General features: G+C 45.7%; 1 pseudogene; it reads right to left on the reverse strand.

Moving 5' to 3' along the window:
* Positions 1-1,562: 1,562 nt before the first annotated feature.
* LOC136523865 (zinc finger protein CONSTANS-LIKE 16-like) lies at positions 1,563-3,803 on the reverse strand (annotated as a pseudogene).
* Positions 3,804-12,750: the final 8,947 nt, after the last annotated feature.

Genomic DNA, 12,750 nt, shown 5'->3' on the forward strand with positions numbered 1-12,750 from the left:
GTCCAACCAAAATGCTAAGGACGGCCATTATCACATAACATTAGCTAGTACGGTACTATGACTTACTACAGTGACCTAAAGCGGCCACCTAATTCTGCCTCTGCTAACTGTAAATGAAATAATTGTACAGTGAAATCTGTAAAAGGAGATCGTGATCAGAATCTTACGCGCGCGTCAGGCTGCCGGCAAAACTGTAGTTTCTTGATGCAAATCGGTCCGTTTAAGACGCAGGAATTTTCTTGTGTTTCTACGTACAAGACCCATAGAAAGAGAAAAACAACCCCGCAGCTGCTTGAACTTCCGACGGTGTGCTTGGTAGCGTACGGACGTTTGATCTGGGCGCTAGCGTCCGGTCGCTGTCAGCACATGGAGCGAGCGAGCGTCTAGCACATCGGGCTAGTGAGGGAGCGCACCTGCAGTGGGACCGCGCCGCCCCGGACGTCGTCAGCGTCGCTGGCCACTTTCCACGCGCATCCCATGTGCAACACCCGATCTACCTTTGAAACATACAGATGCAACATAGTTGCAAACATACAAAAAAAAAGATAGATGAAATACTTTAAACAAGCTTCTGAAACACTTGCGAAAATGTTTGAAACACATTGCAAACATATACAACATCTAGATAAAACACTTGCAAACATACGTATAAAACACTTCAAACATATGCTTATAACATGCATATTGCAACATCCAGATCTACTTTTGCAACATCTAGACAAAACACTTGCAACATTCGTTTGGAACATAAAACATTTGGAACATACACTTGAAATATACGTATATAGCCATTACAACATGTGCAACATTTCGATCTACTTTTGCAACATCGATATACAACAACTGCAATATACCTTTGAAACATATGAAACATATTATTGCAAGATACGCTTTCAGCGTAGCATCTGCTTGCTGTTGGACGAATGAAGGCTCAACGACGCGGAGCTCGACGCCGGCATGGAGCTCGAAGTTGCGGAGTAGCACGGAGGTCGCCAGTGTGGAGCTCATCAGCGGCACGGACCTCGGTAGGGGCAGGGGCAGGCGGATGGAGTGCGGCCACGACAGGAGGAGCGAGTCTGGGAGTGAGCTAGCGAGCGCCTAGCACGTCGGACTCGCTGTGCACGGCGTGGGAGGGCGGCAGGGGCACGAGCGGTGCGGTGCGACCGAGGACGGCGTCCGTCTTGTGAGCAAAGCGATGGGGGCAAGTGTGGGGTCCGTCTGGACGTGCACACGCCCTATAAGGAGCGTTTCCGTTAAAAAAAAATATATCCTTCATGGACCAAATAACGAATTGATAATATGCCCAATATAAATCCAATCAATAATATGATTCACATATATTACTTGTATATATGTTCTTATTTGGAGGTACAGTATGTGTTTGGCGAATCCAAAAAAAAAAAAAACAAGAGCCAATATTCTTCATGTGCAAAAAGGCGACCAGATGACAGACCCTCTGAAACAGGGGCAAAAAAACCTCCGAACTGTCCAACCAAGCATCACAATTCACTTAGCTAGCACTACTGCGTACTAGTATTATTACTCGACCATCGCCACAAGCAAGCAGGTGCCACTCGAAGGCACCAGCTTAAAATGATTAAATTGGCGAACTGATCCGTGAAAAGAAAACAGGCAATTTCTTTTTTATTTGAGTTGAATTAGCTAAAAAGCAGCTTCGACGAGTAGTTTGTTCTTGTCATCATTTCATGACGACGGACGAGTAGCACGCGGTCTCGCAGCTCCAGTATGCAGCCACGCAGGCACAACCAAGCATGCAGCATGCATGCCGGCGGCATTAAGCGAGGCCAGCGATGGCGAGGCTGCCACAGGCGGTGGCGCGCTTGACGAAACGGCCCTTCATCCGTGGCCGCTTCTCGGCGTTGAGCTTGCGCACCTCGTACCGGATCTTCTTGGAGAAGAGTCGCGTCCTCCGCTTCTCCCGGTACCGCGACACTCGGGCCTCCCGCCCGCCGTCCATCCCCAGCCTCGCCGTGCCCAGCAGGTCCTCGCCGCCGTGGCCGACCACTCCTCCCACAACCCACATGTTCTGTATTCACAACCAGAATCGAATTCGACGTTAACAATCACTCCGAGTGAACCTGTGCATGCACGCAATGTCACGTACGCCTCTCGATGATGTGAGTGTTTACGCACGTGCTGTAAAGCGCGCGAATTGAACGTACCGTGTAGTCGTGGGGCCAGCTGTCGTCGAGCTTGACGTGTGGTCGCTCGCCGCCGCTGGTCCACGGCGACCTCCCCCAGCTCTGGATGATGGCCTCGTAGTTGAGGGTGAGCGAGAGGCTCGTCTGCAAGAACTGAGCGTCGGCGGCCCCCGTGTCGCTGCTCGCGGCCTTCTCGTCCGTCGTCGTCGTGTCCAGAGGCGAGCCGTAGTTGAAGTCGATGTCGAGCATCATCTCGTCAGATGCCTCTGGGTCCAGCAGCTCGAGGGCGCAGGCCAGCGTGCCACTGGCTTCGCAGGCACTACTGCCGCCGTCGGTCTCCACCTTGACTCGCGTGGCGTCGTCGCCCACTTCCACTGGGTCCAGGAGGCCCAGCGTCTCCATATAGAACGACGAGCCCTCCTTGTTGCCGTCGTCCAGGCCGTGCCCGAGGAGGGCTTCCATGTCCGCGTCGGTGGGCTCGAAGTTGGCATGGCCGCCGTTGGGGAAGAACTGGACCACCAGCGCCGCTGCAGGTGTCACTGGATCCGGCTTCGCGGGGTCCTCGACGGCGCCGTCTTCGTTGCAGGACGACGCCCTCAAGAGGCGGGGGCGAGCAGAACTCGGCTAGGGCTGGGTCGAATATGGGCACGCGGTACAGAAGCTCCTCCTCCTCGGCCTCGAACTCCCCCTCGCCGTTCCGACCATCGTCGGGCGGCGAGTCCCCGCCTGCCGCCGCATGCGGCACCACGAGGCGCCGCGACAACGCCTGCCCGCCGACGCTCTTGGCGTGCCCGCCGCGCGGGGTGCGCGCCTTGCGCCTGAACCACGCGGGCACCACCTCGTCGTGACGCTCGCGCTTATTATTCGCCGCCGCCCCCGTGCGAGGAGGCGTCCGCAGCGGAGACGCCGGCTGCAGGCGCAGCCGCTCGTGCCGCCGCGCGAGCGGGTTCGCGGAATGCACCGACGTGTCGCAGCCTTGGCACAGGAACGCGTCGTCCGTCAAGTTTAGCTACGCAACGCCTAGAGCCCCTTTTCCCCAATCGTTCTCACATTTGCTGTGGGTTCCTGCTGGCAGTGGGACCGCGCAGGCAAGGGGAGAAAAGTCTTTCTTGGACTCATTTTCCCTGTTAGTTGAACTAAAAATTAGTTGTGGTTGTCTAGTTAGCTAACAAATAAACTTTGCTAAAAAATTAGCCACTGATTAGCCTTTTCGGATGCACTAGAGTTAGTTTTAATTAATTTTAACTAGTTAGCGATTAACTCTTTGTTTACACCAAAATTTGAGAAGAATAACGTGGGAACTCGAAGTTTTCAGGATTTGTCATCAAAGAATCAATTGGATGAGAATCAGTATCAGCTGATTTAGATATAATATCAGAATTGACTATTTTATGGATGACGTCAGCAGACGGCGTTAATGGGCTATACTTGAGTGGCGCCAAGGAGACGTGTCAGACCCTACGAATAAGAAAAATTAGGGTCCAAATTATTATTAAGTTAGAAAGTTTTCTTTTATTCAAGAATTGTAACGAGTCATATTTAAGTAGGATTCATGTTTGATTCTGGGTATAAATATTAGACCTTGGTTATTGTAAAAAGGGACGAACATTCAATCAATACAATCTTTCCGGCTTTCGTCATCGCATTAGGAGTAGGAGTCCTATAGATCTTGGCGAGTTTTTCAGTAAATAGGGCTGCATCGACTGATCGACCTCTAGCTTGCTTGTAAGTACCGTCACGACTTGTATTGTGCTTGTAAAGCTGCATTAGCTGATTGATCTTTTATGGGCCATAATATAAGTTAGTTATCGATTTGTGTCGTAGTTTGTAAGACTGTATCAGCTGATTGATCCCTTATGAATCATAAGATAGATCAAAGCTATCGATCTTGTGTTAAATAACTTGTTTAATACAATATCACCAGTTATCGAATCTGCTAAGATTAGTAGAATTTTCTTGCTGTTTTTTGGTTGATTCACCTGACTGAAATAGAGATAGATCGGCATCATATCATCTTAATTGATTATCTTCTAGTCTAGTCACGCTTTAAATCTTATGATTGATGGCTTAATTCCGCTAGATCGGCTGTTCTATTTCTATTCCAATCAAACATAGTATGCATTCAAAGGCATGTTTCAATCTTGACTAAACTTATTAGCAGTGTTCGCCTAAACGGCATAAACGATCGATTAAACGGCCACTAAACGGTAAACGGTGGTAAACTATTTTGTTTAGGGGGTAAACAGAAATTAAACGGTTGACCGTTTAAACGGTAAAAAAATGGAAAAAACGGTCTAAACGGCCTAAACAGAACGGAGATAAACGGTATTAACGGGCTAAACAACTGTTTAAACGGTTGTTTAGGCGAACATGAGGTAAATTTAGTTCAATTTTATATGGATAAATTTGTATACTTAAATTTATTATATTTATAAATGTGTACACTTGATATGTTACATGCATAAATATGTATATTGGGTTCTTTTCACATGTATAAATATATATACATACCAAAATAATTGATTTTTACTCGGATAAATATGTATAAATGCTAGAATACTTGATTTTTTACATGCACATATATGATTATATGTATTTTTTTTTAAAAAGTACAAAACCGTTTAACTTCGTTTAAACACCGTGTAAACAGCCTAAACGCTAAACGAAGGGCGACCGTGTAAAGACCGTTTACTGTTTAGAAAAACATTGCTCATTAGTTAATGAGATCTAATCTAATAACATTACCATAGCTGCATTGATCCGGTCGAACCTCACTGGTAAGACTTTATATTAGAAATTATCGATTAGTGGTCTTGTTCATGATCAAGATATGTACTCTATTTGTTTGCTATGACTGCATCGGCTATTTTAGCCGATTTACCTATACATATATAACATGTTTTCATGAATCTGTCAACATATAGATGGTTTTATAGATTCTTTGACTTTAGTTTGTTATTATTATCATAGATGCATCGATTCGATCGAACCTCAATGTTGATGATAATAGATTAGATTCAAACTATTTGTAGATTTATTTATATTAGACAGTCGATTTGTTCGCATGTTATACTCTTTTCATGGATACGTCGGATATCGACTAATTAGTCGATAGTCTTATTGAATCGGCTATCTAGCCGTACATTTGGAACTGTTTGGTGTAACACCGACATGTCCACCTTAAATTACTAATAAGATTTTTTCTCCTTGTCAATTGCAGGTCAAATTGACTAGCACGTCGTTGGGTTTTCAGAATTAACTGGTTCTGTGTTGAAGCCAAACAAATCTCTAGTCTCATTCCACTTCAGATCTTCCGGCTTGCTGTGTGTTGATCATATCGTCACATTGTATTCAAACAGGCCCTGAGTATGCTATTCCTACTATTATGTTGCAAAATACTTCTTATTTTAGTATCCTTTACTTATTTATTTTTGGGGAAAAAGTATCCTTTATTTACAATCTTTCATTCACTTGAGTTAGTTCAATTGCATGACCCCCAATCCAATATCACCAAAATTTCCCCATTCCCATTCTTTGAACTTTTATGGTAAAATCGTCTTCCAAATGGTAAATGGTTCCTGATTAGTTTGGTCTAATGCTGACATACACAAGTCCAAAGGAGCTAAAGTGGCCTAAATTCAATTTATTGCAAAGATTTTGGATTTTGCAAACAAAATAAAATGTTCAGAGTGAGTACAGCTGGCTACATTGGATCTTGAATTGTATTGTTGTAAGTTTATGCATTCCATGCCCTCTCACCGGAGAGGTGAGTAAGGGCATGTTTGGATCCATTAGCTGCTAATAGGTCACAACTACTATTAGCTATATATCTTGGTTCAACTAGTGAAATAGTTATAGCTGAGTATTCAGCTAATGATTGGCTAAACTATTAACTAGACCTATTTGGATAAAAAAACTAATTATTACATGCTAACTACTATCTCCTAGGATCCAAACATGGCCTAAACTGCATAGGCCATATATAGCATAGAAAGCTTTATCGCCGCGTCCTAACTACTAAGGTATGGTCCCAGAAGGAAGATCTCTATGATCATAGCTGTCATGCCCGAAATTTGGAAAACCTACAAAAACTGGCACACCCCAAAACATGAAAAAAATTATTTGGCCCCTTGGGGGTCCGCACCGGAGAGATTTGTTTTCGAAATGTTGATGCGCTGTGGAACATATATAGTGGTTGATGACCCAATGGAACATAGCAGCGTGGTCAGCATGGGCTTACAAAACGCTCGGACTCACAGAGATGCCGACTTTTTTTTTATTCACACAGAGATGCCGACTTGATATGCCAGAATTATACAGGTCTTATCCAGTGAAGATAATGCCATGTACGGAGCAAATTGCAGAAAATCTACAAAGGAAATAGAAAACAATGCCATGTGCGATGCTCTGCTTTCTTTCTGCAATCTGCTGTCTGCACTCGGTTTGTCATAAATGATTTGTTCATCGAAGCCTGTTCGTTTGGCTGTGGCTTATCGTAAACGATCGTAAATTTTCAGTTGGAACAGTATTTTTCTCTCACACAAACCAGCCAACAGTATTTCTTCACGAACCAGCAACGATACGAACCAGCCAACCGAACATATGCTGAGTCACCAAGCTCTTGGCGCCGGCGCGTAATACTATGTCAGCACATCAAAGTAACAAGGGTTGAAAACTATACATTAATTTACTTTAAATTGTAATGAATAATCTTTTATTTTGTATTCCCTCCATCCAAAAAAATTGATGTTCTAGTATTAAAAAAATGTTCCAGAAAACTTATGTTTTAGCTTCTGAACAACCGATTTGGCCATATCTGCTTGAGTTTGTGTTCTGCATGCCTCCGTGAATTCCTTTTAACGAGAGGTTTATTCCTTAAATAGTATGGGCCGCCTTCAATAAATAGGTGTATATAGATATTTCCTATTGATTACTAATTTGTCCTATAAAAACTAAAAATATTAGAACATCACTTTTTTTTTGAGACGGAGAGAATAGAAAATTGTATTTTTTTTGTCATTATAATTGCATAAGCTAACCAATGACATTAGCTTGACATTAAAATTCCATCAGAATCAACAGGAATCATCGAAATAAGTTAGCATCCAAAATCTATATGACACCATCTTTTGGTCCGTTGGGACATCTATGTCTTAGAGCCCATTAGGGGGCACATCCATCCGTTTGCATGCCCAAGATATTATAATTAGTCGCTGCCTCACTTATTAGGGTTTGGGTTTCGTTTTATTCTTATTTTTCTCGTGAAACATATATTATTCATAACACTTCACTACTACACAAAAACTTAACCGAGGTGTTTGCATTTTGGGCTTCGAGGCGGTTGGGCCGGTTGCCCGCCTTGGTTATTCGTGGCAGGGTAGCCGGCCCAGCAACCGCCTCGGTTAATGCTTAATGGAGACGGGCAACGTAACAGTACCGCCTAGGTTAATGCCTATTAACCGAGGTGGTTAATGTATTAACCGAAGTGGTTGTCTTAAAACAACTGCCTCGGTTAATTAATCGGAATCAACCGAGGCGGTCGGCTTAAAACAACCGGCTCGGTTAATCCATTTTCATATGTGGTCACTCTATAAGGCCCGCTTTGGTAAATAGTGGCCCAGCTGAAAGCTGTAGTTTGGTTTTGGTGAATTGATGAAACCCTAAATGCTAACCTAGTTTATCAAAGTGATTATGAGATAGGTGGCACATTCCAAGTGGTGGAGCAAATGAAGATCATGACATGATGATGGTGATGCCATGGTGATGATCAAGTGCTTAGACTTGAAAAGAAGAACGAGAAAAACAAAAGGCTCAAGGCAAAGGTATAAGTGATAGGAGTCATTTCGTTTCGGTGGTCAAGACACTTAGCGAGTGTGATCACATTTAGGTTCGATAGCCGTACTATTAAGAGGGGTGAAACTCGTATCGAAATACGATTATCAAAGTGCCACTAGATGTTCTAACTCATTGCATATGCATTTAGGATCTAGTGGAGTGTTAACACCCTTGAAAATGTTTGTAAAAATATGCTAACACATATGCACAAAGGTGAGACACATTGTGTTTAGCACTTGGGAGCAAGGGTTTGAAACTTCACCGATGGAGTGTCCGCCTGTAGAGTGCAGACAGTCTGACGGTGCCACCGGCGCCCTGCACAGAAAAGACAAGGTTTCACAGACTGCACCGGACGCTGGTCACGTGGTGACCGGACTCTGGGGAGCAGCGTCCAGTCAATTATAAAAGAAGGTGGTACTATCGGCCCGAGACCGGATGCAGGTGACCGGACTCTGGCTGAACACTGTTCAACGTCCAGTCCTGCTGACATGGCGCTCGGGGGTTTGGTCTATGTGTTGACCAAACGCTGGGTGAGTCCGATCAGGGGTGATCGGACACGTCCAGTCACGAAAAATCGTGAATGGAACCTTACTGGAAACGACTGGACGCTAGTGATGGTGCGTCCGGTCACTTTGAGCAACGCGTCCGGTCACAACTTAAGTGCACTATTGACCGTTGAGATCGGGCGATCAGCATTTGAAGCAGGGGACATGTGGCAAAAATCTGAGGACCAAACGCTGGGGTCCTACGTCCGGTCAAACCGACCGGTGCGTCCGGTCGCCTCGATTTTCAGTGGACTGAGGAGCCAACGACTCTATTTCGTGGGGGCTTCTATTTAAGTCCCATGGCCGGCTCAAGCTCACTCTCTTGGCCATTTGCATTGACATAGCAACCTTGTGAGCTTAGCCAAAGCCCTCCCACTCATCTCCATCATTGATTCATCATCTTTGTGAGATTGGAAGACAATCCAAGTGCGTTACTTGAGTGTTTGCATCTAGAGGCACTTGGTGTTCGTGTTTTGCTGCAGGATTCACTTGTTACTCTTGGTGGTTGCCGCCACCTAGATGGCTTGGAGCAGCAAGGATCATTGAGCGAAGGTTGGTGATTGTCTCCGGCTCCGATCGTGGTGATTGTGAGGGGTTCTTGACCTTTTCCCGGCGGAGAGCCAAAAGGTACTCTAGTAAATTGCTCGTGGCTTGTGTGATCCTCATCTTATGTTGGTTGTGCGATACCCTATTGAGGGTTTGGCGTGTGATGCCAATTAGCGCGTGAACCTCCAAGTGAGTGAATCGCCACAACAAGGACTAGCTTGCCGGCAAGCAAGTGAACCTTGGTAAAAAATCATTATGTCAACATTTGATTCCGAGGTTATTGGTATTCATTCTTGTGATTGATTGGTTCATTTCTCGACTCGATGGTATAACCACCTTGCTCTCACTATTTACAATACCGTAAACTAGTTGTCAAGCTCTTTAGTGTAGCTAGTCGTGAGAGCTTGTTAGTTTGGTTAGTGTGGCTCTTTAGTTAGTATTTGAGATCATACTAACTTAGTGTAGTGACATAGCCATTGTATGGATAGAGACTATAGAAACTAGAATTGTGGTAGGTGGCTTGCTTTTTTAGTAGGCTAGCGTAACACTCGCTTCGTCTTATACTTGTCTAACCGGTTTGCTAAGGGTTGTTGTAGAAGTTTTTATAGGCTATTCACCCCCTCTAGCCATTAGGACCTTTCAGCCGGCCCTGCTGTTATATTCCAAGGAGGGGTTGGGCACAAGTCGGTTTTGGGTTCTAGTCTTCGTTCCATGTACACCGGGGTGCACGAGTACCTTGCTGCGGTGTGGATGGACGTCGCCTTGTTGCGTAGGGAGGAGTTGATGGAGCTGTAGTCACTGCCTGACACCGCTGCCACCGCCTAGCACTTGACCGTTCGGGGTTGTCTGCTGTGGCGCGGCCTCCCCCGGCTGAATCTTCTCGAGGCTTCCTTGGCTATGAAGGAGCTCCCGCCTGAGGGGTTGGCGATTAGGCCCTGGAGCCCACTGCTCCTAGAGTTGGTGAAGTCATTTGTCCTATTGTGTCACGCTGGTTGCGTGACCCTGTTGAAGGAGTGGCCAACAAGGCCTCGAGCCCGTTGAACGAGCAGACGGCGTGGAATCTCCATACCTACCAGGTCTCGGATGCCTGGCAGGTTGCCCGTAGCTCAGGATGTCGGTTCGTCGTTCGAGCGCTGGCTCGAGTATGTGCTGGGTTGGAGTCATGCTCGGGCTGCCGTTGCTTGTCAGTCTAGGGCACTGGCGAGCCCCCAAGCCCCGAGCAGTGGCCGCAGGTGTGCTTGGGCCCTTGCTGACTCGTTCTGTGAGATTGGTCAGGGGGTCCATTTGTCGGCTCTCCCGTTCAGAGGACTTAGCATACCCTTGTATTTGACTCTCGTTAGGAGCCCCTGAGCCTTTGTGGCCTTCCAGGTCGAGTCCACGATGGCAACGAGGGGCTGAGCCCGATCTCTGGTGACCGGGTCAACCAGGGTGGTGATAGCCTTGGCTGTCTGGATCAGACGCCCTTCTAGGGGCGCCCGAGCCTTTGGCCGTGTGCTCAGCTTTTGAGCCCGGTGATGCTTGGCTCGAGCATTGTGTGAGGAAAGCCCAAGCGAGGGCCTGGCTGACTCGTTGGGGAGCCGCCAAGTCCAAGCCCGTGTGGGGCGCCCCGCTTACCTTGGCCTCCGTGGGTCGAGTGATGGGTGTGTCGGGGCCCTGGCTCGGTGCCAGGCCTCCTTGGCTCGAGCTGCACTTAGCGCGTTCTTCACATTGGGCTCGGGTGGTTCTCGTTGGGCCCACCGCTCAGTGCCCTCAGCTCTGATCTTTCATCACGCTCGGAGAGCGTTCACGGGGCGCCCGTCAGTCTTCGAATCCCAGAATCCCAGCCCCCAAGGCCGTCGTGGGGCCTTCTACCAGTGGATGGGGCTGTTTTTCCACGCACCCTTCATGCTGACGCTAAGTGCAGACAGTTGATGGAGCTTGGTCGATGCGTCGGCAAGTGAAGTTAATGTGCGGGCCGGGCCGCTCCACACCTCATGTGGGGCGAACCGCTGTGCCACATGGTGCTGACCTGATGGACGAGAGGCCGCGGCGCTGAGTGTGCGGATCTGGCCCGTCGATCCCACGCTATGTGCAGGACGTACGATACGTGCATTTCGGTTTCATGACAGAATTACGGTGAAACCCCGCCAAATCAACAACCTGGAAACTTGAAGCACGCAGCCGCCGAATTCAAGTGGTCGTGACCAGGTGTGATCCAGTGTCTTTAATGGAAAGGCCGTAGAGCCAAAGTTTCTATCAAAAAAATAAAATAACACCGAACTGAAAGAAATCCCCAATGTTTTTAGCGACATGCAATTCATTTGCAAGTTGCGACAGAGCGTGCATCTACTCTCTATGTTCCCAACTGCCCGCTTCTTTTCTAAGCCCCATCGGCCAACAACTACCACCCTGCCAAGTTGCCAACAGCCAACAATTTTAGTAGTACGATCTCCCGTACATGCTCTTGACACTATATATATATTTTTTTTAGAAAATGGAAAATTTCCAGTCTTTACAACCATACGCAGTCAGGTACTGTAACTGCTGGTCGCCACGAACCGGACTGACGGGTCGTGGCGAACAACCAGTGATCGACTTTTTTGCATAAGAAATTATAATTTTTATATAAGATCGGATTAAGATAAACTTTATATCAAAATTTAAGATTTTAAAGAGATATAAAACTTTGTACTTGATAACTTTTTAATTTAGAATTGTTCATAAGTCTAAATATTTAATATAAATTCTCAGATCAGATTTAAAATGATTAACATTGTCGAATGGTGACAAAGTCAACACCGAAGTTGTATTTGACGAGATCTACAACTTTTTAATAACTTTTTCATTTGAGAACGTTTGGAGTGTCAAATATACAATATAAATTTCAAAATTGTGTAGTTAAAAGAATAGCATCAACTTTATAGTCACATGTGTCGCGTAGCTTAGTTGGTTCGTGCGTTTGAGGAAACATGCATGTTGAGGTTTCAAGTTCGAATCCGAAAAATACATCAGTGTGAATCACCAAATGGTGAGGGGTTGAGACCCGGCATAGACTGGCTGGTCTGGGATAGTGTTAGGAACATCAGTGCGAATCGGCAGATGATAACATCTCATTGAGAATTGTTGTCCACCTAGATATAAGTTCTAGCAAAGTACTATGCTAGCAACATTGGACCAAATTCATTACCTATTTATTCCAAATTTCTAGCACACAATCGTAGAAATCATCACTAGTGAAGCAACAAAGTCTGAACTTCCATTGTTTTCAATTTCTTGTGAAAGTTGTCATCCTAGTATCAAATGTCAATGTCATATAGTCTACAACACCACTCTCTAGAGCATGTATATACACAATGGAGTCCCCAAACATTTTGGGAGTAGGCAAAGAATTCATCAAGTGCATTATTTATTTGTTAAGTCAATTTTCCTAAGACCAAATTAAAGCTGTCAATAACTACATTGAATAGAAAAGGCTAATGGTCATTAATTTTCTTCGTACTACACATTTCTCATGATGCTAAAATCACCAACTATAAGAGCAGGGAGGTGTGTTGCCATTTGGAGGACGTATATAATGCGCATATCAGTTTAACGCCAGAGTTACGGTTCTGAATCCACCAAATCAACGACCTGCAAACTTCAAACAACCACCAAGTTGAAGTGGTGACACAGAGTAATAGAAA

This window comes from Miscanthus floridulus, chromosome 18 (genome assembly GCF_019320115.1).
Source record: "Miscanthus floridulus cultivar M001 chromosome 18, ASM1932011v1, whole genome shotgun sequence".
In the NCBI taxonomy this organism is placed as follows: domain Eukaryota; kingdom Viridiplantae; phylum Streptophyta; class Magnoliopsida; order Poales; family Poaceae; genus Miscanthus; species Miscanthus floridulus.